At 42.0% G+C, this 24,855-nt stretch overlaps 1 protein-coding gene across 4 annotated transcripts in view; it reads left to right on the top strand.

Moving 5' to 3' along the window:
* LOC110498022 (tetraspanin-9) overlaps positions 1–24,855 on the top strand; it is a 430,712-nt gene that overhangs the window by 169,064 nt on the left and 236,793 nt on the right. For 2 of the 4 annotated variants that reach the window (XM_021574569.3, XM_090210594.1), the window contains exon 2: positions 126–190. The exons of the other annotated variants lie outside the window; for them this stretch is intronic. The gene's annotated coding sequence lies outside the window, so the exon portion shown is untranslated. The remainder of the gene's footprint in view (positions 1–125; positions 191–24,855) is intronic. 4 annotated transcript variants of the gene reach the window in all.

Genomic DNA, 24,855 nt, shown 5'->3' with positions numbered 1-24,855 from the left:
CTGTGTGCCTGTTCTTTACAGTAGCTGTATGTGGTTTGTACTTTAAAATGTCCCCATCCATCTTGTATTTCATCAAGAGTCAGCTTGAAGTTCAGCCCCTGTTTTTTTTCTATTTTGTTTGACAGGCTGTTCCATTACATCAAGTGGCCCAACTGCTTCTGTTCTGTTGGCCTCCACCACATCTAAGCCGGTAAGACATGACATCACCTTTTAAATTACTTAATTTCTTCCAGTCGTGTGATGGACTGTTTCTTTGTACCCCATCAAACTTGAATCATTTGTTTGTTATATATCATTTCAGTATTTAGGTCATTTTATTAACCAATAAAGACAACATTTATGAAATCTACCATACTTAGTTTTTACATTTGACTTTGTTTTAAATGTCATCCATGAGCTAAATACCATTTGGCTTCCCCAAAGACAAGAAACCATAAAATCAGATGTATGGCTTATTAATCTGGTCAGGTTTAGGTATCCTCCTCTTTTTCATGAGTCATTTTATGGTGGGAAATACTTACCTGATTTGATTTCCTACTGCTTTAGGATAATTTATACACACTCTATTAGGAGGGATAACCCTTTCGGGTATTTTGGGTGGTTTACACAAAGGCTGATAATGGGCCTAACAGGAAGTACACTCCTGGGGGTAAATTAGAGGCTACCCAGAGAGAGTTGCTCACTGCTAGGGTATAGGGCCTGCTTCCTGTCTGGCTGTCTCCAAGGCCCTGGGTCGATGGCAACAGGAAAGACCCCCCCCCCCCAGTAGGCTCTGAGTTGTCCCAGTTTCCCCAGCATCACAGGGCCAAGGCCTGACCTCCAGGCAACTATGTGCACCAGGAAAGTGTTCTGTTCCCGGCACAGTCTCAGTGGTGTAGTAATTAATATTGCCCCAAGAGGACAGGAGGCACACATGGAAACACACTGGGAAGCCCAGATGGGATCCTAAATGTACCAAATGGCAGCAGAAACAATTTGCAGAATGCATTCAACACATTCAACCTGCTCTGCCCCCATATTACAAAGTTCATGAAGGTTAAATGTAATAAGTTACATTTGAGGAGTCTTAATAAGTAAGACTTACTGTATATTATCTCAAGCTTTAAGGCTTTCTCCCCAGTCTTAATTCATGTCTGAGTTAGCTGCTCTGACAAAAATAAGAAAAAACTTGAGGTTCAGGAGCTCCAATTAAAATTAGGTACATTCAATGATGTGTATAAACCCTGGATTGCTGATGCTATTTGTTGGCCATTGAGAGGCTTTGAAGCTACCGGTCGGCCATGTTGGTACTCCACCGGCAGTCCTCCACAGGAATTAATGGAATTCTACAATATTTCAATTAAGTGTTTCAAGGACAAAATTACATGTATTTCAGTATTTTGGGGGGTTGTAGTGGGGACAGTAATATTAGTACTCAAAATAATATATACTTGTTTTTAATCATGTTTAGCTAACATGAATATAATTTTAAAGTATGTATTAAGGTGTCTGTAAAATAATAAACGTGTCAAAAACGAATGTGGACATTAATAAATGCATTCCTATAGCTTCCAAAATCTTTTTTACACTGGAGGATGAGTACCAAGATGGCAGCGTGGTGGCTTCAGTACATAACCCCTGTCAGTTTATGTACATCGTTGGGTACACCAGTTGCCAGCACAAACTGTGAAACCAGGGTGGAGAGCAGAAGAATAATTCATTCTGTGAAACCAGGGTGGAGAGCAGAAGAATAATTCATTCTGTGAAACCAGGGTGGAGAGCAGAAGAATAATTCATTCTGTGAAACCAGGGTGGAGAGCAGAAGAATAATTCATTCTGTGAAACCAGGGTGGAGAGCAGAAGAATAATTAATTCTGTGACTCGCTGACCACAAACAAAGTGCCCCGTAATAACCAACAATAAGTCCCTCCAGCTCCAGCAAACTTTGAATCCCAGTGATTTCTTTAACTGAGCTGTGAGCCCCCGCTTGGTATGCTGTTCAGGCTGGCGTGTCTGAGAGAGAGAGGCTGTGTACAGCAGTACTGCCCAGTGCCCAGTACAGCAGTGACCTCTGGCAGCTAGTTTCCATGCTGCAGTGTTCCCTATTGGTCACTCAGTAGCGTAGCAACATCCGCTACATTTGTTAGACCTGTGAAAAGGGGGTCGCCCAGGGATACTGCCGGGCCAAGCCATTTCTGGGGTGAAATTGTGGAGAGAAAAGCAAATAAAAGCCCAACGTTGTCAGCATAAATCCATACGAAGAGGTATAGCTGCGTTTATCAGATTGTGTGACGAGTGTGGCTGTTTCTATGGTATGTGTGTGGGTGCATAATATGCATGTGATGTTTTGTCTCTTCGTGGTGTGGGAGCTGCTCCTCCCTAATCTCTGTGTGTTTCTATGCTAGCTAGGACGTTTTCTGAACACTACAGACAGCGCTGGTCAGGTTTCATGTGGAGTCAGTCAATAGCCATGAAGAAATAAACAAGATAAAACAACAAAGTTTAGGATTCCTTTAAACTGAGACGGGACATCTCGCTGGTGGCTAAGTCAGCAGTCTCACAAAGAAGGCATGGATTTCCAATGCTTTTTAAGCAAGCATGCTGGCAATAGTGTAGAAGCAGCTGGTGTCTAATGGATGACAACCCAGGAGGGTTTATGTTGTGGCAAACATAAAATGGAACTTTAAATCGAGGTATAGCCTGAAGTCTGACTTTGGCTGTACAGTATAAACAAGAAATGGTCTTAGTCAAACTTTTTATTTTCTAACTGTGATGTGAAGTTTGCTCACAGCCCACCCGATTGTTGAATTGTTATTGTCATGCTAAATATTAAGTCTTTATGCCAAATGCCATCTCGGTCCTCACACAACCCTCTGCAGTGAACATGCTACAGCAGTTACACATTCTGCAGTACATCCTGTGGGCTGCATATTCTGTGGTAAATGCTGAGTGGGCTGCCAAGATTAATAGTGCAGGTGAAGTGAGAGGAGATGAAGACCGAGTGAGTTGGGTGTCCTATTTTACTGTCTCTTATGTGTTTTTGTTAAAACATCAAGTCCTCGCTTCACTGCACTGCTCTGCAGCACAAGGTCTGTCTGTGTGATGGCTGTGCTAGAACAGGACAGAGCACGGTGTGAGATCAACAGGTTCAGGAATGACATTGGCTCTTGACCAACATATACTGCTCAAATGGCTTACTGACGTGATATTATAAGACCGGGACTTTGTGTGTTTTCTACTATGTTAAACATACTGTGTCTAATCAATGTGCATACTGTGTATAAAAAACATTATGATTCTGATTAAGGCCAATGTAGGCTGAAATGTTTGTCTTTTAACCTTGCTTAAATAAAACAACAAATGTTTAATGGTGAGCAAGTGTTGTGCCTTTTCCTTTGCATACTTTTTTCTAGTTCCCAGTTTGTCCCGGAGACGATTTTGTTGTTGTGTCATGGTCACCTGAAGCTCCCTTGATTGTCCCTGGTGACCCAAACCGTTTTAAGTAAAGTAATGAAATGGTATCTGGGTTTTAAGGTAAGTGGAATGCCGTTCAGCTAAAATAGTGTACAAATCTTTAAACAACATTTGACATGATCACTTAATATTTACTTTTGAATAGGACCCCACCTTGGATTTGAACTAACATGCGGATCTTTCTGCTGCGTTAATTCTCCCACACATTCATTACCTACCTGTAATACATCTCTGCACTTAAGGAAAGATTGTCATGTTAATTATCATTTCATCTGACTATTCTCATTGATTTTATTTATACTGAACAAAAATATAAACGCAACATGTAAAGTGTTACACGTAGTCTACAGTTGAGGCCGGTTGGTCATACAGCGTAGTTCTCTAAAACTAAGTTGGAGGCGGCTTATGGTAGAGAAATGATCTGCTCTGGTGGACATTCCAGCTGTCAGCATGCCAAATGCACTGTGGTGTTGTGTGACACAACTGCAAATTTTCGAGTGGCCTGTGTAATGATAATGCTGTTTAAACAGCTTCTTGATATGCCACACCTGTCAGGTGGATGGATTATCTTGGCAAAGGAGAAATGCTTACTAACAGGGATGTAAACAAATTTATGCACAATATTTTTGAGAAATAAGCTTTAAACATTTCTGGGATATTTTATTTCAGCTCATGAAACATGGGACCAACACTTTATATGTTGTTTATATTTTTCTTCAGTGTATAATCGTTTTTCTTGAGTTTAATTTTAAGAGCTGAGATTTACTGTGAAGTGAACACCATAGTGCCCTCAAAGCTCATCACTAAGCTAAGGACACTGGGACTAAATACCTCCCTCTGCAACTGGATCCTGGACTTCCTGACGGGCCGACCCCGGTGGTAAGGGTAGGGAACAACACATCCCCCACGCTGATCCTCAACATGGCGGGCCCTTCAGGGCTGCGTGCTCAGTCCCCTCTTGTACTCCCTTTGCACTCATGACTGCATGGCCAGGCACGACTCCAAGGCCATCATTCAGTTTGCTGATGACACAACCGTGGTAGGCCTGATCACCGACAACGATGAGACAGCCGATAGGGAGGAGGTCAGAGACCTGACCGCATGGTGCAAGGAAAACAACCTCTCCCTCAACGTGATCAAGAGTAAGGAGATGATTGTGGACTACAGGAAAAGGAGGACCGAGCACGCTCCCAATCTCATCGACGGGGCTGTCTGTAGTGGAGCAGGTTGAGGGCTTCAAGTTCCTTGGTGTCCATCACCAAACTAATATGGGCCAAGCACACCAAGACAGTCGTGAAGAGGGCATGACAAAACCTATTCCCCCTCAGGAGACTGAAAAGATCTTGCATGGGTCCTCAGATCCTCAAAAGGTTGCACCATCGTGAGCATCCTGACGGGTTGCATCACTGCCTGGTATGGCAACTACTCGACCTCCAACCGCAAGGCACTACTGAGGTCCAGTACATCACCGGGGCCAAGCTTACACCCCCCCCCCCCCCCCCCCCTCCTGTATATAGTCCCGCTATTGTATTGTTATTTACTGCTGCTCTTTATTTGTTATTTTTATCTCTTTTTTGTTGGTATTTTCTTAGCTGCATTGTTGGTTAAGGGCTTGTACAGTTGAAGTCGGAAGTTTACATTCACCTTAGCCAACTACATTTAAACTCAGTTTTTCACAATTCATGACATTTAATCCAAGTAAAACTTCCCTGTCTTAGGTCAGTTAGGATCACCACTTTATTTTAAGAATGTGAAATGTCAGAATAATAGTAGAGAATGATTTATTTCTTTCAGCTGTTATTTCTTTCATCACATTCCCAGTGGGTCAGAAGTTTGCATACACTCAATTAGTATTGGGTAGCATGGCTTTTAAATTGTTTAACTTGGGTCAAACATTTTGAGTAGCCTTCCACAAGCTTCCCACAATAAGTTGGGTGAATTTTGGTTCATTCCCCCTGACAGAGCTGGTGTAACTGATTCAGGTTTGTAGGCCTCCTTGCTCGCACACACCTGTTCAGTTCTGCCCACAAATTGTCTATAGGATTGAAGGTAAGGGCTTTGTGATGGCCACTCCAATACCGTGACTTTGTTGTCCTTAAGCCATTTTGACACAATTTTGTAAGTATGCTTGGGGTCATTGTCCATTTGGAAGACCCATTTGCGACCAAGCATTAACTTCCTGAGTGATGTCTTGAGATGTTGCTTCAATATATCCACGTAATTTTCCTGCCTCATGATGCCATCTATTTTGTGAAGTGCACCTGTCCCTCCTGCAGCAAAGCACTCCCACAACATGATGCTGCCACCCTTGTGCTTCACGGTTGGGATGGTGTTCTTCGGCTTGCAAGCATCCCCCTTTTTCCTCCAAACGTAATGACGGTCATTATGGCCAAAAAGTTTTATTATTACTTTTTGGAGAAAAGTAAAAAAATATATGTTCTTTGTCCCCATGTGTAGTTGCTTCCTTGTTGAGCGGCCTTTCATGTTATGTCGCTAGAGGACTTGTTTTACTGTGGAAATAGATGCTTTTGTACCTGTTTCCTCCAGCATATTCACAAGGTCCTTTGCTGTTCTGGGTTTGACTAGCACTTTTCGCACCAAACATGTTCATCTCTAAGAGACAGAACGCGATGAACAGAGTAGCAGTAGTGTAAAAAAAGGGAGTGGTGGTTGGGACACAATGTGCAGGGGCACTGGTTGGTCTGCCCAATTGAGGTAGTATGTACATGAATGTATAGTTAAAGTGACTCTGCATATATGATAAACGGAGAGTAGCAGCAGTGTTGTGGGGGAACACAATGCAAATAGTCCGGGTAGCCATTTGATTACCTGTTCAGGAGTCTTATGGCTTGGGAGTAAAAACTGTTGAGGAGCCTTTTTGTCCTAGACTTGGCACTCCGGTACCGCTTACCATGCGGTAGTCGATGACTGGAGTGTCTGGGGTCCTTGACAATTTTAGGGCCTTCCTCTGACACCACCTGGTGTAGAGGTCCTGGATGGCAGGCAGCTTTGCCCCAGTGATGTACTGGGCTGTTCGCACTACCCTCTGTAGTGCCTTGCGGTCAGAGGCAAAGCAGTTGCCGTACCAGGCAGTGATGAAACCAGTCATCTTCAAATAATATTTTTGCAGGAATCTCCTTGCGAATGATTTTGCCGAAGATTGTATCACCGCCGGGCTGGGCAACCTGCTCTCGGATGTTGCAGCTGTAGAACCTTATGAGGATCTCAGGAGCCATGCCAAATCTTTTTAGTTTCCTGAAAGGGAATGGGCTTTGTCGTGCCCTGTTCACGACTGTCTTGGTGTGTTTGGACCATTCTAGTTTGTTGTTGTGGATACCAAGGAACTACTGTTTGTACAGATGAACGTGGTACTTTCAGGCATTTGGAAATTGCTCCCAAGGATGAACCAGACTTGTGGAGGTCTACAACTTTTTTTCTGAGGTCTTGGCTGAATTCTTTTGATTTTCCCATGATGTCAAGCAAATAGGCACTGAGTTTGAAGGTAGGCCTTGAAATACATCTGCAGGTACACCAGGTACACCTCCAATTGACTCAAATGGTGTCAATTAGCCTATCAGAAGCTTCTAATGCCATGACATTGTTTTCTGGAATTCTCCAAGCAGTTTAAAGGCACAGTCAACTTAGTGTATGTAAACCTCTGACCCACTGGAATTGTGATTAAGTGAATTAATCTGTCTGTAAACAATTGTTGGAAAAATTACTTGTGTCATGCACAAAGTAGATGTCCTAACCGACTTACCAAAACTATAGTTTGTTAACAAGAAATTAATGACTCCAACCTAGGTGTATGTAAGCTTCCAACTTCAACTGTAAGTAAGCATTTCACTTACAACACCTGTTGTATTTGGCACATGTGACAAAATGTTATTTTGATTTGAAGTGCAAAGTGTAGGAATATGCCTATAGGTGAAATCAGACATGGTGGCATGGCAGGGAAATCTCAATGCTGTGAACCAAGAGGTTGTGAGCTGAAATACCAGATGAGAACATGTTATATAATAATTACAATACATTGTGTGTTTATTCATATAGTATGCCAAATTGTGTTAAATATGTTGATTGAAAACGCTATGATAAAAGCTCTGTGTGTGTTTCGGTGTCCTTAGCATTGCCAAAAGACAGCTGTGAATGGATCAGTGGTTTACCAATCAGGGTTTTGATGGACCACGTGCCCTAGATAGAATGTTTTTTTATATTTTATTTTGGGTGAAAGGGGAATGTTTATTTGAGACCATCAGGCTATGTCCTCGGGACAAACCGGGGACTTGACAAAACCTCCCAGGGGACCATGACACCACATCCCAAGAATGTCCTACAAAAGTCCTCGGGGAAAAACAGGGAACTAAACAAAACCTTCCAGGGAACCATGACACAACATCCCAAGAATGTCCTACAAAAGTCCTCGGGGATGCCCCAGAGACAAACTTGGAACTAGATAAAATCTCCAGGGGACATTTTGACACAATGCTCCAAGAATTTCCTAAAACCAACCATGACACAACATCCTGCCGACTTTAGGCGACCATTTTGTGATGTCCTAATGACTCATTATTGTTAGCAGGGAATATTAAGAAGATGAATACACCAGCTTTTGGCGTTCCTTTATTAGACCTGTGCATCCCTAGTTTGCAGGTTGACATTTATTGTCATGAATCTTGCCCTGGAGGCAGAACTTCGTCAAAATTGTCTGTATCGTTAAAATTCATGAAAACAAAAATATGCTTTTTGGTCTTAATTTAAGGTTAGGGTTAAGCATTAGGGTTAGCAGTGTAGTTAAGGTTAGGTTTAAAATCGGATTTTATTACTTTTTGGCTGTGCCAGCTAGTGACCACTCCGCATTGCTGCCTCCAGGGAAAGATTCATGACAATAAATGCCATCCTGCCTCTAGTTTGAGAACACTGCAACTTCAAACTAGGCCAATCACTAACATTTTCTATTCTATCCCATTTTTAAATGCCCCATATAATCAGTTTGAAGCTGTTTCACTGGCATACAGCCAAAAGCTCCTGACAAGGAAAATGTAATATGAGGTTTAATTACATATTTATATATGCAATTTAGCGACTTAGTCATGTATGCATACATTTTACGCGTGGGTGGCCCTATGAATCGAACCCACAACTCTGGCAGTGCAAGCACCTTGCTCTCCCAACTGAGCCATACAGGACCATATCTGCATACACCACAGGTCCAATGGGAAAAGAGAACCGACACAGTCAACCAGGTATTAATTTGTGCTACTTTGCTCGCAAATGTTGGTTTTATCAAGATGTATGATTATCTTGCCTCTCTTCTCTGCAGTGAGGGCTGTTTTCCCTTGGAGTGCCCGCTGTACCTGAATGTGTTGCTATAGAGTTTCTGCTCCTGCTGAGAGAGGGGAATGATGGTTATTTGCCTATTAGGGGGTTTCAAGAAAATAGGGAGGAGAGAAAAATACAAATGTAAGATTGGCCTTGTATAATTCTGCTTAAGTTAGAAGCACAGAAAACAGTGGACAATAGTGACCTTACAGTTTTTTTTGTGAGTGAAGATTAGTGGGACTTTCTCTCTCCTTTATTCCATGTTCTAACAAGGTAACCAACCCCCATAATAACAACCACATGGTCTGTTATATTCAGCCACGCATGCTCTGTTATGTTTAGTTAAACAGTTTTTAATTACACATGCTATATCTCATTTGAAATTTGTTATTTTCTCACTCTTGCCTCACTGGGGCCTGTGTGAACCACACACCAACAGACTATTTCAATAATTACAACTCCACTCTCCCGTTCTCCATGTGAATATATATCGCCAGTCCCTGGGCCCTTATTCTCACTGCAATTGTTGTTGTGTTTGTTTACCATTTCGATTGTGTTTGGTCTCCTGTGAGCAGTAGAATAGCAATAGAGGCACAGGAGTCAGTCAGGGATGAGTGAGTGAATGGGGTTAGCGGGCAGTGGGTGAGTTACAGTAGCCATAGAATCTCATAACAATGCCTCTGCCCTAACTTCTACTTCCCTCTGTATCACCTAGCTCCTGTTTCTCCACCCACTCTATCTCTCATTATCACCTTGTCTGTGTACATTCTCTCATTAGCTCTGTAAATATGGGGGGATTTTCTTGTGTGCTGCCAGCACGGCAGAGGGAATATTCACACAGTTTGATTGTGCCAGGCCTGCTGGTAGTGGGGCTGATGTGGGCTACTACTTACTCACAGTTCACTTAGATTTCTGTCTCACATCAGGCCTGCTGAGCCAAGGGACCACAGTCTACACTAGTAACCACACAAATCGTAGAGGAGTGCTGATCTAGGATCAGTTTAGCCTTTTAGATCTTAATTATATCAACAGAGGCCACCTGATCCTAGATAAGCACTTCTACTCTGAGATGCTTTGTAAAGAAAGCCAACTGTCTCAACATGTTGGACTAACTGAACTGTCACTGGAAGATCAATGTATGTCCAAAGAGCAGTGGGCGTAACCCTGATCGCATACATCACACTTAAAATAAAGTGCTCTCCTGCTCAGGAAATCTGGATCAAAGGCCATGATGATGACGATGAGTCTCATATATGGGAATGTGTGGATACCTAATCGATTGTACAACTGAATGCATTCAACTGAAATGTGTCTTCTGTATTTAACCTAACCCCTTGGTGAGGTGGAGGGGGCTGCTATAAATCAACATCCACGGCACCCAGGGAACAGTGGGTTAACTGCATTGCCCGTGCAGAACTACGGATTTTTACCTCGTCAGCTCGGAGATTCGATCCAGCAACCTTTCAATTCCATGCCCAACACTCCAACCTGTTACCCAGGAAACATGGCTGGTAGGTAACAGGACCCTATAGGTTGGATGACACCTAGGCTTGTTTTTATTGTAGATGAATGAATGGAGAATGTGTGTTTCACCAGGGGCATCAGGGCATGTGGTATGGTGTGGTCTGTAGAAGAGCTTCTATCTAAAGAACATTATTTAACAAGGAGGTATTTGGTTTGATGGACTGAAACAAGGTTTAGGTTGCTGGAACATTACTGGAGTTGTTTATGAATCACTCTTCTGATGATGCAATCACTCTTCTAACAAGGTAACCAACCCCCCTTTTTCAAGCTGATAGTTGTATGATAGTAGTCATGTTTGTACCATTGAGTATATTTGATTCTATTATCAAACATATTCATACAATATAACTCTTTGTGTTAGTGAACATTTTGGGTAAGAATGGAGGAAAATCAAAGGAAGCTCAATCTCTGATTGTGTTTTCTTGCAATGAGCGCCATCTGGTGAAAGTGGCATGGAACTACATAGTGTTCTATGTTGTCTACTTTAGAGAAACTCATGCATCGCTTTTTGTGTTCCCATCAGTGGTGGAAAAGTAGCTGTTATTGGCAGAGTTTTAGAACTCTTTTTCTTATGGGTGTATTAATTCATTTACATGCCAAAGCTCCAACCCACAAAAACAGACTGACATTTTAGGTGTTTTTTTCAAACAGCTCTTACACTAAAAGATTATCATAATTTTCAAAATTTCACATTATTTAAACCTCAGTGTGTAAATATGTACATAAAACACAAATCTAATTTTTAGCTGCACTGGGCCTTTAAATTGATGTTAACCGGTAGTGGTGTTATCGAGGTACATTGCATAATTGGAGAACAGGGAGACGAAGACGGCACATCAGAGATACTGTGTGCTGAAGGAAAGTGCTCCCCTGGGCTATTCATTCATATTATACTGAGAGCCACTGAACCTACCTCCCTGACTCAAAATCAATGTTCTGACAAAATTACATTGGGTACAAGTAAGGGATCACTCAATCGGTCGTACTGTACATGTGGTATGGGTGATTATTCCCGACTATGCCACTAGATGGAAGTAGTGTAGTCTTGATGTGGCAGAGTCAGGGTTGTCACTGGTACCACAACCACAAAGTAATAATTATGGCTAAATCCCACCTATTTCTACAATTTATATTAATACAGCTCATGTTAACCTTAACCACACTCCTAACCTTATGCCTAACCCTAACCTTAAATTAAGACCAAGCAAGAAAACAAATGAATGAATTTAAGATATAGTCAATGTTGACCTTGTGGCTGTGGTAACTAGTGACAATCCAGATTCAGTAAAGATGTCATATTTGGATTGGGCAGTTGGCAGCGCTTGCCATATGTCCATATTAAAAACGCATAGCTTTGGATGTAGTTAAAATTTTACTATATCACTTCTGTGATCACATTTTAACAAACTTATTCAAGTTAAATATGCAATTTGCATAAGGAAACTTCAGAACATGCTTCAACCCTGTGTATTTACAGTCAGAAGAAGCTCACTGTTCAAATGGAATAGCTTATGACTCCACAGCACTGACTGACTGCACTGTGCTAACTAAGAGTGACTCAGCCACTCTATTTCAGGGTTCCCAATCATCCATCTCATGTGATGTGAGGCTAAAAGATCTACTTGTGATTTCCATCGTAGATCAGCATTACTTGCGTCAGTCAGTCAGTCAGGGCCAGGTGCAATCAAACCATGATGAGATCCGATCTGCCAGTGGCATTCCTTGAACCCCTGCCTTGCCCAAATCAGGAGCACTGAGCCATCCAAAATCCCTTAGCTCTCTGCTCTGTATCGATCCCAGTTTGGTCTGAGTTCATTCTGTCTTCCCTGTCCTGTCATTAATCTCTGTCCCCTCCCTGGTTTGCCCCCTGCTGACCCCCTGTCTCAGTCCGGAGGGGCCAGCTGGGTAGGATGGTGTTAGCTGGAGTGAATGCAGGCAGGCGCAGGCAGCCGGCAAGGCTTGTGACTGACCCGACAGGCTTTCACATAACTAACGGTGTATTTGCCGGGACGCAAGGGGGGTAACAGAATCCCAGCCTGATGTCCTGGCCCGCTTAGGGAGTAAATATAGCAGTACAGAGAGCAGCAATGTTACTTCAGTGCTGTGGGCTGAAACTGAGGTCCACACTGCCCCTCTCTCTCTGCCTAGCCCTCTCTCACTGCCCCTCACTCTTCTGGAAGAGCTCGGAAGGATAGAGAGGGCACTGCTGAATCACAATATGAATCACCCAGCTCGCCCCCCTATACATAGAGTATATAGCAGTAGGCCAAATGGCAGGATACGTTGCACTGGGCATGGGAGATAAGACCTCTCTTTATTTCCCAGGCAACATGAGGCATGGAGCTTCTGTTGGCTGACTTTACTCTGCATATAATGCATTTATTAGATTTGCTATCATGCGTAGAAGTGCTGTGGTAGAATGGATTTTCCATATTTAGTGTGATTGCAAAGAAACACACTACTGTTAAAGGTGCTGCATGGTTAGTCTGCGTCCACATTTGCCGTGCTGCATTTACAGTGATACGACCACTGCAGAAGTCAGGACATTCTTGCGCTTCGCGGAGCAACGCAGAGCTGTTGTGAAGGAGGTTGTCAAGGAAGTGAGTTTGTTTTTATACAGGATGTACCGCCCCCACCTACCGTCAACCAATCATGTCAATGCGGAGCTATATGGAGCCCTCAGAATTGTTACAAAATCGCATTGATACACAGCTCGGTTTTGGCCTTTGCATACCGCTGAACGCTTTGCAATTGTGTCACACTGTCCATACCAAGCTTCCGACGCATTTTCAGATCAAGCATAAATTGTTTTTTATTCCCGTTTTTTATTCCCGTTATGGGGAGGCGTGAGGTAAAAAGTGGGGTTCGCTTTCCTATTCAAAGAAAAAATATTTTTCAATGATTTCCTACAAAAATAAGCGTAGTTCTGCGAAATATCAACGGAACTTCTAGTGTAAACCATTTTTACATTCAAAGCCTGCATATTTTAGCTCCTGTCTTCCTAATTTTACCTTTTGCGACCCGTGTAAAACATGTAAGAGAACCACTGCTGACGCGAGAAAGCGGCACCGCTGTCAACAGTTTCAAGTGCTTTATTGTAGGATGTATTACGTTACAAAATCTGATTTTGAATATAGGCATAATGTTGGTGATTTCTTAGAGAAATACAACACTGAACAACTCTAAAATGAAGGGTCGTATTTTTCTGGGGAAATATATTTTATATCATAAGGAAGCGAAATTCCTTCACTAAATTTTGTCTTCTTGCACTATGAGTCTGGGCCTGGGTGGATGCCCTATACAAATAAATACTTTGCGGGATCATCGTGGAACAGATACACAAACGTGGTTGAACCTGTTAAGACAGCGATGTTCACATTCCAATGCGACAGTCTAGACGGGGTGAACAGGGCAGTATGAAAAATGTCTGATAGCGGGCTTGGGAAACACGTAAAAAAAATAAGGCACTAGGCCTACACTAGGCCTACTTCCACATATTTCCCGACCAATGGTGTACCTGTTATGATAAAGTAAGTGTCTATTTTCGCCTATTGTTAATTATTGAACGTGGAATGGCTACTTTGCCCACTCCCCTTGACAAGTGCCCCGAACACTCCATTTACTGTTCCACTGTGTATTGGTGCAAAGTGTGTTGGTCGGAGCAGACACCTTGGGGTGACACCACATTACCAAAATAGTCTTTGGATATGTTTTTAGGGCTGCGCACCAGTTTAGTGGAAGCAAATTGGAGCCCAATGTCATTTAACTACAACATTTTCTAAGGTGTTAACTGCGTCTTATGGAAGAGTTTTCAAGCCTGTGTAGCCGATGTGAAATGGCTAGCTACTAGCGGTGGTGCGCGCTATTGGCATTTCAATCGGTGACGTCACTTGCCACGGCTTTTGTGGAGCGATGCTTCCAGGGTGACTGTTGACGTGTGCAGAGCGTCCCTGGTCGGGGGAGGGGATGGACGTAAGTCTATACTGCATGTGTAGTTATGGTCACCTGAATGTGCAGTTATTTTAAATTGAACCTTTAATTAACTAGGCAAGGCAGTTTAGAACAAAATCTTATTTATAATGCCGGCCTACCAGGGTACAGTCGGTTAACTGCCTTGTTCAGGGGCAGAACAACAGTTTTTGACTTTGCCAGCTCTGGGATTCAAGCCAGCAACCTCTTGGTTAATGGCCCAACTCTAACCACGGTTAAAGTTGTCTTTTTCATCTTTGAGGGTAGACATCCAAAACACACTTTTTTTCTTACTGTAGCTGCTTCAATGCAGCATTTTGATAACTGTTAGGCTATACTTTTAAACTGTTAGCATTTAAAGTTGCATTAACCAACATTGGAACATTTAGTTTCAATGGTCACCAAATATTTACTTTTCATTTACTGGACGATAAATCAACTAACTATGTAAACTTCTTCCACTAACATTAATAATAATACTTTCGGCCAGCTGAGCAAGCAGACATTTCTACAGACACTTCCTTTTCTAGTACATTTAGTTTTTTTTGTTCAGTAAAGTAATTAGTGTGGCTAAACAGACTGTATAAAACTGTCGTGAGGATCGACTCAACTGACTTGCCCTTGAAAGGGAGAGTAAATCTCTCCACTCCTCTGTGTGGAGCTTGAACTGCAAACACCTTGCATAAATGAAATCAAATTATATTTGTCACATGCTCGTAAACAAGTGTAGACTAACAGTGAAATGCTTACAAAAATTATGGCCCTTCCCAACAATGCAAAGAGTAAAAAAAGAGAAATAATAGAAAAATAATAAATTGAGAAATAGGTACAAAATTAATAATGATAACTTGGCTATATAAACTCGCCCTGCAGTGGGTCAGTGGGCTATACTAGGCAGGTAGGCTAGTGGTTAGAGTGTTGAACTAGTAACTGAAAGGTTGCAAGATCAAATCCCTTAGCTGACAAGTTAAGGGGTCTTTAAAGTACTTTTTATTTTTACAATTTTTATTTCACCTTTTATTTAACCAAGTAGGCTAGTTGAGAACAAGTTCTCATTTGCAACTGCGACTTGGCCAAGATAAAGCATAGCAGTTTGACACATACAACAACAGTTACACATGGAATAAACAAAACATATAGTAGATAAAAGAAAACAAAAAGTCTATATACAGTGAGTGCAAATGAGGTAAGATAAGGGAGTTAAGGCAATAAATACGGGCTGATGATGCAAATGTATATTATAGCCACGCACTGGTATGATTAACATGTGATGGTCGTAATAGCCCTCATGCTTTCTCCCGTGCCATTTTGTTGTGGTAGAGAAAGCTAGTTGGCCCTCTAAAGCTCAAAGACAAAAAGACAATGTTGCCTGATGTTGTTTTGGAAATGCGATAATGGATCCAGGAGTGTCCAGGTGTGACATCACTATAGTTACCTCTGTCTCCTTGTCAGACGCATTGAAGCGACATTATGAGCCCTGCGTTCAGACTGGCTTGGTAAAAATCAGATGTCTACTCTATGGTGTTCATGCCGCAACATTCTCAGCCTTTCAAAGACTCAAAGGATTGCAAATGAATCTTCAAAGTGCAACTCTGTGGTAACGGTAACCGTTGAAATATGCTTTTCACCGATCAAGTAAACTGAAAATGATAGCTGTTTGCTTTGTAGATCAATGTGAGGGCTTTGTAGTCCCAAGTTTTTTTTTTTTTTTTTTAAAGTTCAGATATTTTTTATATGATAGGCCTATTATAGCACAGCTTGAGTATAAAACATCTGTGAAATCAAGTTGTCAAAAATATCTAAACATTTATGAATCTTTTATCATTATTAATTGGAAATATGAGATTATTACCTTTGCATTAAACCTCAGAGATAGTTGCTGACATTTTGTATATTAGCCTAACTATTACATAATTGTTGTGTTTTGATAGAATTACAGTAGCTAAGTGTATTAAATCTCTTAATTGGAGACATTTAGCTAAATGTGTATTTGCCAATATGCTAAACGTGTATCATTACAGCTGGGTGCAGCGGTGTTGAATACCAATGTCTCCCAATCTGTTTAGGCTGTCATGAAACACAAATCACATCCATTCCATCGTAAGTGTTACTTGGTGATAATCATCCCACTAAGAAAACTGTGTTATGTGCTCCCTGTAAAATGCAAATCAACCTTTCTATAGGCTCAGGGTTATCTGCACTATGAAGCTCGAGTTGCATTTTATGTAATTTTTTGGAAGTTCTTTGGAAGTTTCAAGGAACCTTTTAACTTGAGATCTTTTCACCAAAATCCAGTGCAGATGTTGGATAATACCTTACTAATCTCCTTGTAAAAATTCAGTGGACCCCGCGCTGGTGTTAAGTTCTACAGAGTGACGGTGTCATTCCAATCAAAATCAGGAATACCTTGTTGTTTCCAGAGAGCATTCCTTTTGTAGATATGGGCTGGAATACTACACCAGCTTCGCAGTGGTCATTCAATTCCACCAGGACCACCAATTCAGTGCCTTTTGAGAAGTGTAACTTGGTCAAAAAAAACGTTTGATTTAACCTGATTTTAACATTCTGTCATAAAGAGCACATGTTCAACTTCATAAAAAAAATAATTTTCCCATCCCAAGAGGTTAAATAAAAACAATACTTTAGTAAGTGCCAAATAAAGTAACAGGGTTGACCGTAACAGGGTTGACGATTTCTTCTTAAATCAGCTATAAAATCCCTTGTGACAAGGGGAATGGAGTGGGAGAATGCAAGCTTCAGATCTGCTCAGTTTTCCACCACAAAACACCAAAAAGAGTAGATCCAGCTCACCTGCTTTTACTCTATGATTTGACTATTAGACTTTCAATGTTTCTTTCGATTTTTATTTTTAAGGAATACTTTCACCATATTAAAATGAGAGTTCAGTTCACATAACTAGGTTGACCTTAAAATGAGAGACAGACGTGAATGAAACGCCTAATCACATGAAGTAAATAATAATCTTCAGAATTGGAAAAAATGACAAAATAACTAAGGCTTTACAATGATAGTGAAACTTGGAGAAAGGTTGAGATTAAGTTAATTTTCCTAGAAGTGACACAGGGTTGATGTATGTAAATGTAAAAATGTTGCACTTTAGCGAGCCTTTATTCATTTAATAAAACATTGGATTTACTGAATTCTCCATGGAACCTAATTTAATATAACAAGCTTTTAAAATTCAATATTGGTGCACAATTTCTACTTAAAATATCAAAAGGGACGCAAAAGACACTCTTTTCGTGGAACGACCCACCATGCTAAGCCAGGCACTGAATTTCATTGCGATTGTTATTGGCAAATGTTCATCCAAATAAATTGTGTGTTGTTTTTACATAAGAAAAGCCTTCAGAATCTTACCATAGAATTGAACATGACTATATTCAACACAAGGTCAACATTGACAATAGGAATCCAAAGCAAAATTGCATTGAAATATAATCAATACACACGAGCACAGTGTATTTAGCAAATAATGCACAGTCTTTGGTGGCTGTGATAAAAAAAAAAAGAAACACCGACAATATGTATGAATATCAATACGAATGAGTATGTTGAACGTGCTAAAAACCACTACAAATTATTTTCCGAGCTGTTGAAGGTAGAAAATATACAGAAAACCCCCAATGTTCTTTAATATTAACAGTTGAATAGGAATCTATTTAGTTTTGCCTTGCTATACACTGTCAATCAACTCCGTACTCAATACGTACATTTCCCAACTAATCTATACTTCTTCAAAGTCCAGTCTTTCAGTCCCTCACCTCTTTCCTATATCAATCAAGCTTCTAGACTGTCACTCACTCTATCAGTAGCTAAGTCTGTCCTTGCTCAATTAGGCCTGTTCAACACTTTGAGAACAGCCATTAGCCTATGGATCTCTAATCTGGGTTGGACCTCACCGCCAGCCCTGTCACAGTTGCACAGTGACCTTTGATGACCTTAGGAAGGGCAGTTCTAGAATCAGTTCGGGCCCCACTCAGAGAGCTCATCAGGGTGTGTGTTCATTCAGCTGCTCTCCTGTTGTCTATCCCTGTAGATAACTAATAATAACCACAGGCTGTCTAGAAAGGTACACATGCGTCACTGTGGGATCCATCATGGCTGCCGCTGCTGTGCCACACAGGTGACAGCGTCGCTCTTTTTATAGGTGTCTCGGGAAAAACTTCCTCCAACCAAACACACTTTTACCAGGCCATGCCTAAGTGGTCACTGACTCACTGCAGTCAAGAACTGAATCCCATCCTGTGAGCCATCGCCAACTTCAAAGTTTCAAATGTTTTAAAGTTTATTCACCATGTGCCCAGGATACAACAGGTGTACATTGAAATTCTTACCTTGAGAGCTCTTTCCAACAATGCAGTGATAATAATCATTTACATAATAGTAGAAATTAGCATACAAAATAAAGGTAAGAATAAAAAACACGAACTACAGTAGGGCTGTCCCAAACCCCCAAAATATTGGTAGACTGAGAGTAGTCTTCTTTCGACCAATCAAAATCATTTTAATGTGGATCTTTCCATATATAGACACACCGTATGAGTTTTAATAAAATCAACAATAAGTAGTAAGCTTGTCTGATGATTTAAGTGCACTATTTGGTTAAATAATTAATACCTGAAAATGAGCCAGCCAGCCATGATCAAGTGGCTGAATCTCACTGGAGAAATCATCTGAGCGAGGGAACCAGCGCCCCTCTGTCTCAGTATGTGTAGCCCATGTATCTGATGCTGTCTGGACCAAAACATGTGGCCATTGTAGCATTTGATTGATTGATGCCAGCAAGCATTTGACCTGCCTTGATAAAAACAAATATTAAAATAATTTGCCAATCACAGTTAAGCTAAGCTCAACTGTGGGTTGTCCTGGCGCAGCAAAATGCCCCTCAACGGAGGCCAATTTTGAATTTGGCTTCACACTAATCAAATTCCATCCTAAGCAAAATGTCATCATTGTCAGACATGTGTTTCTGGTCTGCTTGTGTTGATGTCCTGCAGGAGCTAGCTTGCTAAATCATCCCTTTCCTAAGCCATGGATGGAGATGTGGATTTTGACTTAACTCTCTGTAAAGGCCAATGATTAAAAAGGCAATTCTGAATTACCATAAATTAATATATTGTGCCACTGGCCTGAGACGATTTAAGTTCAATATGTAGCCTAGATGTAGGCTCACGTTAACTAACTAGCTAACTTAGCAAACATTTTAGCTAGGTAGGCTATTAAAACTAAAAGCGTACTGCATGACAGAACCATAGACCGTTTTGCCAACATAAAAGAGGAGGATCCTGGGTGGCGCAGTGGTCTAGGGCACTGCATTGCAGCGCTAGCTATGCCACAAGGAGGTCCTTGGGGTGACGCACAATTTGCCTAGTGTTGTCAGCTCTGTCATGCAGTATGCTTTTAGTTTTAATAGCTAAAATGTTTGCTAGCTAAAATGAACCAGCTAAGATAGCTAGCTAGTTAACGTGTTCAATTAGGCTTATTTTGCGCACACACACACACACACAGAGGGACATACAGAAATCAGTCCCATGGACAGCCACATGATATTTAGGAACATTGATTGGACTGAATTGTTTTTGGTATCTTTAAGTTTGTTTTCAGTGTATTTGATGTTTAAGTTGAAATGGTGCTGGAATGGTGGAGGCAGTGGTGCTGTTGTCTGTGTGCTGACTTGCGGTAACTCTGTGGTTCTAAATCACTAGTTGTTTAGCAAACCGTAGAAAACATTAACTTGCTTGACCATGCTGCAGGTCATATAACTGTTTGTTACATGCAATATTTGCTTTGTGGACTTCACTGGACAGATTTTGTTTCGTGATGAATTTATTCCCCCACTGTGACTGTTGTCTTCACAGCCTTATTGTATATCAGAACGGAGTAATGTATGAATGAATGGGTTATTTTATTTATTTGTTATTTTACCAGGTAAGTTGACTGAGAACATTCTCATTTGCAACAACGACCTGGGGAATAGTTACAGGGGATGAATGAGCCAGTTGTACACTGGGAATTATTAGGTGACTGTGATGGTTTGATGGCCAGATTGGGAATTTAGCCAGGAGACCGGGGTTAACACCCCTACTCTTATGATAAGTGCCACAGGATCTTTAATGACCGCAGTGAGTCAGGACACCCGTCTAACGTCCCATCCGAAATACGGCACCCTACACAGGGCAGTGTGCCCTGGGGCATTGGGATATTTTTTAGACCAGAGGAAATAGTGCCTCCTACTGGCCCTCCAACAGCATCTGGTCTCCCATCCAGGGACTGACCAGGATCAACCCTGCTTAGCTTCAGAAGCAAGCCAGCAGTGGGTGGTATGCTGCGAACAAAGCAAATGTCACAGCATAGGTTGTAATTTGGCTTTATTATTGGCTTGGCTTCCCCAGTGTTTTTACCCACGCACCACTACTGTTCCCGACCCTCCTCCTCCCGCTGCTGCTGGCCTTGCGCCGTTATGCTCCCGAAGTTGCTGTTAATAGGCTGCACCAGGGGTCGGCAACCTTTTCCATTTGGAGTGTCAATTTATCTTACCATTTCTACCGATCTGCATGCCAGTTCTGATTTTCATGTGCACATGTCATTTATAAAAGACTTTGTATCTCAAAATGATTGTCTAAAAGTAGGCTAATAGCCTATATAAAGCCAACAAATATAAATAATGCTGCCTGCAGGTAGAAAATATCCTGATTTAAAAATAAAATGTACATTTTAGCAGAAACTTTTATCCAGAGCAACTTACAGTAGTGAGAGCGTACATTACATAACTTTTTCTCTCGATACAGGTCCCCAGTGGGAATTGAACTCAACACCCTGGTGTTGCAAGTGCCAATGCTCTACCAACTAAGCCACATTGGCTACACATCAAACTTGAAACATTGTATCAACTATCAGCTGTGTCTGGCTCGAAGCTTGTGCTAGCAAACTTGCAACATTTTATAACATATTCTGGGCACTCAGAGTTTCCTGCGCCAGTGAGCTCGGGACAGACCCAGTTGTAGTCTATTTGTGCAAGAGATAATAAGTAGTCAGGTATTTTATGAGGTTTTCACTGGATCAGAGCATTACATTTTTCGATTTCATGCCAAGTGATTATGTAAAGAAATATTTTTCAAATGAACTATTGTCATTCTCAATGGATTCTAAAAACAGACTTTGTTTACTTGCTGTTTGAGGTGAAGAAAAAAAAAAACTTTAGGAAGCTCCACAGCTCATTACTGGTGGTGAGTTAAGACAATCAGAAATACTATCAGACATCCCCAAATGGGCACATTTATAGGCTTACATTTGCTTGCAGGCCAGGTAGCCTAAGCCTAGTTCTATATGTGTAATCAGGTGCGCTTCTTTACTCAACAATGACAGAACCACTCCAAACAAAAGACAATGAATAAATTGACAAAACTCGTAAATGAGAAACAAGTTGGTTTATTTCAATCAATTTACGAGTTTTGTCAATTTATTCATTGTCTTTTGTTTGGAGTGGTTCTGTCAATGTTGAGTTTGTGAGCTCTGCAAACAACATGTCCACCCCGACAATTAGAATGGTAAATTACTGTAATAATAATATATTTAATACACACATTGTAGATTTGAAATGATGGGAATTCTGGAGAGAGACATGGCTTGTGCGTCTTAGCCACACTTTTTTACATGCCTTGTGCGTCTTAGCCACACTTTTTACATGCCTTGTGCTTCTTAGCCACACTTTTTTACATGCCTTGTGCGTCTTAGCCACACCATTTTACATGCCTTGTGCGTCTTAGCCACACCATTTTGACATGCCTTGTGCGTCTTAGCCACACCATTTTGACATGCCTTGTGCGTCTTAGCCACACCATTTTGACATGCCTTGTGCGTCTTAGCCACACCATTTTTACATGCCTTGTGCATCTTAGCCACACCATTTCTCTTGGACCGTGGCATCCCCGTGGCCTTCTTATTGAATGAGTCCACTGAGACAGGCATAAAATCAAAACGGTGTCTTGTGTGCCATGAAATTATGTTCTCTATTTGACAGTGCTGGACAAAATAAATCTTGGTCGACCAACAGCCTATCCACCAAACCGACCAGTGGACTAAATGGGTTCAGCCCTAAATGAGAGTTAAACTTACTTATTTGCATGATCATTGATTTTATGAGGTATCTGTTGAAAAAAAAATGGTGAAAATTTTTGGGCTGGCTCCTGGTGTGTCTTAGTCATTGCAGGCTGCTGAGGGGAAGACGGATCATAATAATGACTGGAATACAGTCAAAGGAATGGAATCAAACGCATCAAAGACGTGGTTGATACTACTCCATTCCTCCGTCCTCCCCTCAGCAGCCTCCACTGGTCTTAGTGTCTTAGCCAGTGAATTAATATGCATTGACACTATGCAGTCAGGTGTGGAGAACAGCTGTCAGAGACTGAAGAAGCGAAGCACTCAGAAAGTGGGTGATGAGGGATGCTAGCAGATACAGACTTCCAATCATCGCGCTAGTTAGCATTGGCTCATGAAACTACCTCTAAATTCCTTCATACTGAACAAAGAGACATAAAACTGGTATCCACTAGTTCATCTCACTCTTGGGAAAGTAGATAAATGGCCTCATTGCCAAAATACCGAAGTATCCCTTTAATTTTTAAATGTACCTTTATTTTACTAGGCAAGTCAGTTGAGAACAAATTCTTATTTTCAATGACGGCCTAGGAACAGTGGGTTAACTGCCTGTTCAGGGGCAGAACGACAGATTTGTACCTTGTCAGCTCAGGGGTTTGAACTTGCAATGTTCCAGGTTACTAGTCCAACACTCTAACCACTAGGCTACCCTGTCAGCCCTTATTCAGTGTGCACCGCCTGTCATGATGCACCCGCCACACGTTTCGTCACACAGAGAATGCCACAGCCTTGCGAAGGCGAAGAAGCAACACACCGTCTTACCTACAGTACAATACTGTACTTTGACCCCTAGGTTATGATTGCTTCCCTCAGTGCGCATAGCGATGTATTGTAGTGGATGTCCATAGTCTTGCACACTTTCACTATTTCATTCACGATGATTCCAGGATTTGAAGGTTGTTTCTTTTAACGGTTCTCCATGAAGGCTTTACTCACGATCACACTGTAGGGCTTTAAGGGTTCATGCTTAGAATAGTGGAAAGAGTGGGTGATGGAAATGACGGCAGGGGAAAGTGTGAATCCTGCAATGAGAAAAGCATCTAGCCGACACTACCTGCTGTGTCCTTTCCCATCACAGTAAGCATGCATACACACACACGCACACACACACATCTGGAGGATGTATTGACGCCTCAGGCTCGTGCTGTGTTTCTGGCCTTAGTGTTCCCCTGCGGAGAGCCCTCAGTGAGCGCAGGCAGACATTATGGTCACTAGGACACCTAAAGGACAAACAGTGGCCAGGTGCCAGTGAGTCTGCGAGGCGCCTGACTCATCTTCTCCTCCTCTGACAGACGCAGAGGGTGGCATGGCGTGCACGCACACACACACACACACACACACACACACAAACACACACACACACACACACACCACAGCCTCGCAGCCCCGCTCAGCTATGTGCTGCCCCCAGAGCGCCACCACTAAATATTATGGAGGGTTGCTTGGAAAAGGCCAGCACGTCCTTCCTCTGAATTACTGGGGAGCATTAAAATAGGAACTGTGATACATGGCATTAAAATCCAGACTCCCATAGGCGTGAAAATCGAAACCGTTCCCCCGGTCTGGATTTATCATTGCCCCATCGCTGAGATTCTACTGGCCCCGTAAGGAGATGTACAGAACCCAGAGGGCTCTGGCCTATCAGTCACCCTGTCAATCCCCTGGGCGCTGCATGATCAAAGGCAGGCAATGGAGCACCAGTCCCCATACGCCCCATCCTCTGCTTAATAAAGCTGTCAGGGGAAGAAAATCCAGAGATGTCTGTTCATCAACACTCCTGTCAGCAGATAAATAAATAAGAATCCAAAGGGAAGGAAGAAGGCCTAAAATGCAGTGTACATGGAGTGAGCCTTTATGGAATCTGCCAGGCCTGTTTCACATTATTACTGGGGCCAGTAAAGATTAGTGAAAGATGGAGGAGAGGGAGGCCACTGGACAAGTTGTCTGACTGGACAGTTAGACACCTGTTAAACCAGAGGCCTGTGCATCTGAGGAGGAGCGGCTGAATCTTCAGCCCCGATCTGTCGATCTGTCACACACTCCTCATGAAACGCTTGTTAAACGCCCCATTCCCACACCAGACTTACACTTGCATATCCTCTTCCAGATTTGCATTCCTCTTCCTCTCCTCCTTCTGGATATCTCAGATGAATCACAGGCTTTTTCTTTACCCGACGTCAGCAGACAGTCCCATGTATCTCCTAACAGGAATTCCTATATTAATGCCTCTGTCTGCTCGGCCTTCCTCCTCCAGCCATATCTCATTTCAGCCCTTAAATAATGCCAGAGGATAGTGTCTCTTGGGAGACGCAAACAAATCGTCCATATCTCTCACGTTTCATGTGCGATTTATCAGGCGGAATTTTCTCCCTCGGGAACTAATGGATGCTTCTGGGAGACTGG

The sequence above is a fragment of the Oncorhynchus mykiss genome, chromosome 2, assembly GCF_057628025.1.
Source record: "Oncorhynchus mykiss isolate SJ-2025 chromosome 2, ASM5762802v1, whole genome shotgun sequence".
NCBI lineage: Eukaryota > Metazoa > Chordata > Actinopteri > Salmoniformes > Salmonidae > Oncorhynchus > Oncorhynchus mykiss.
Note: the sequence above shows the minus strand (reverse complement) of the source record. Positions and strands in the feature narration are given on the sequence as shown.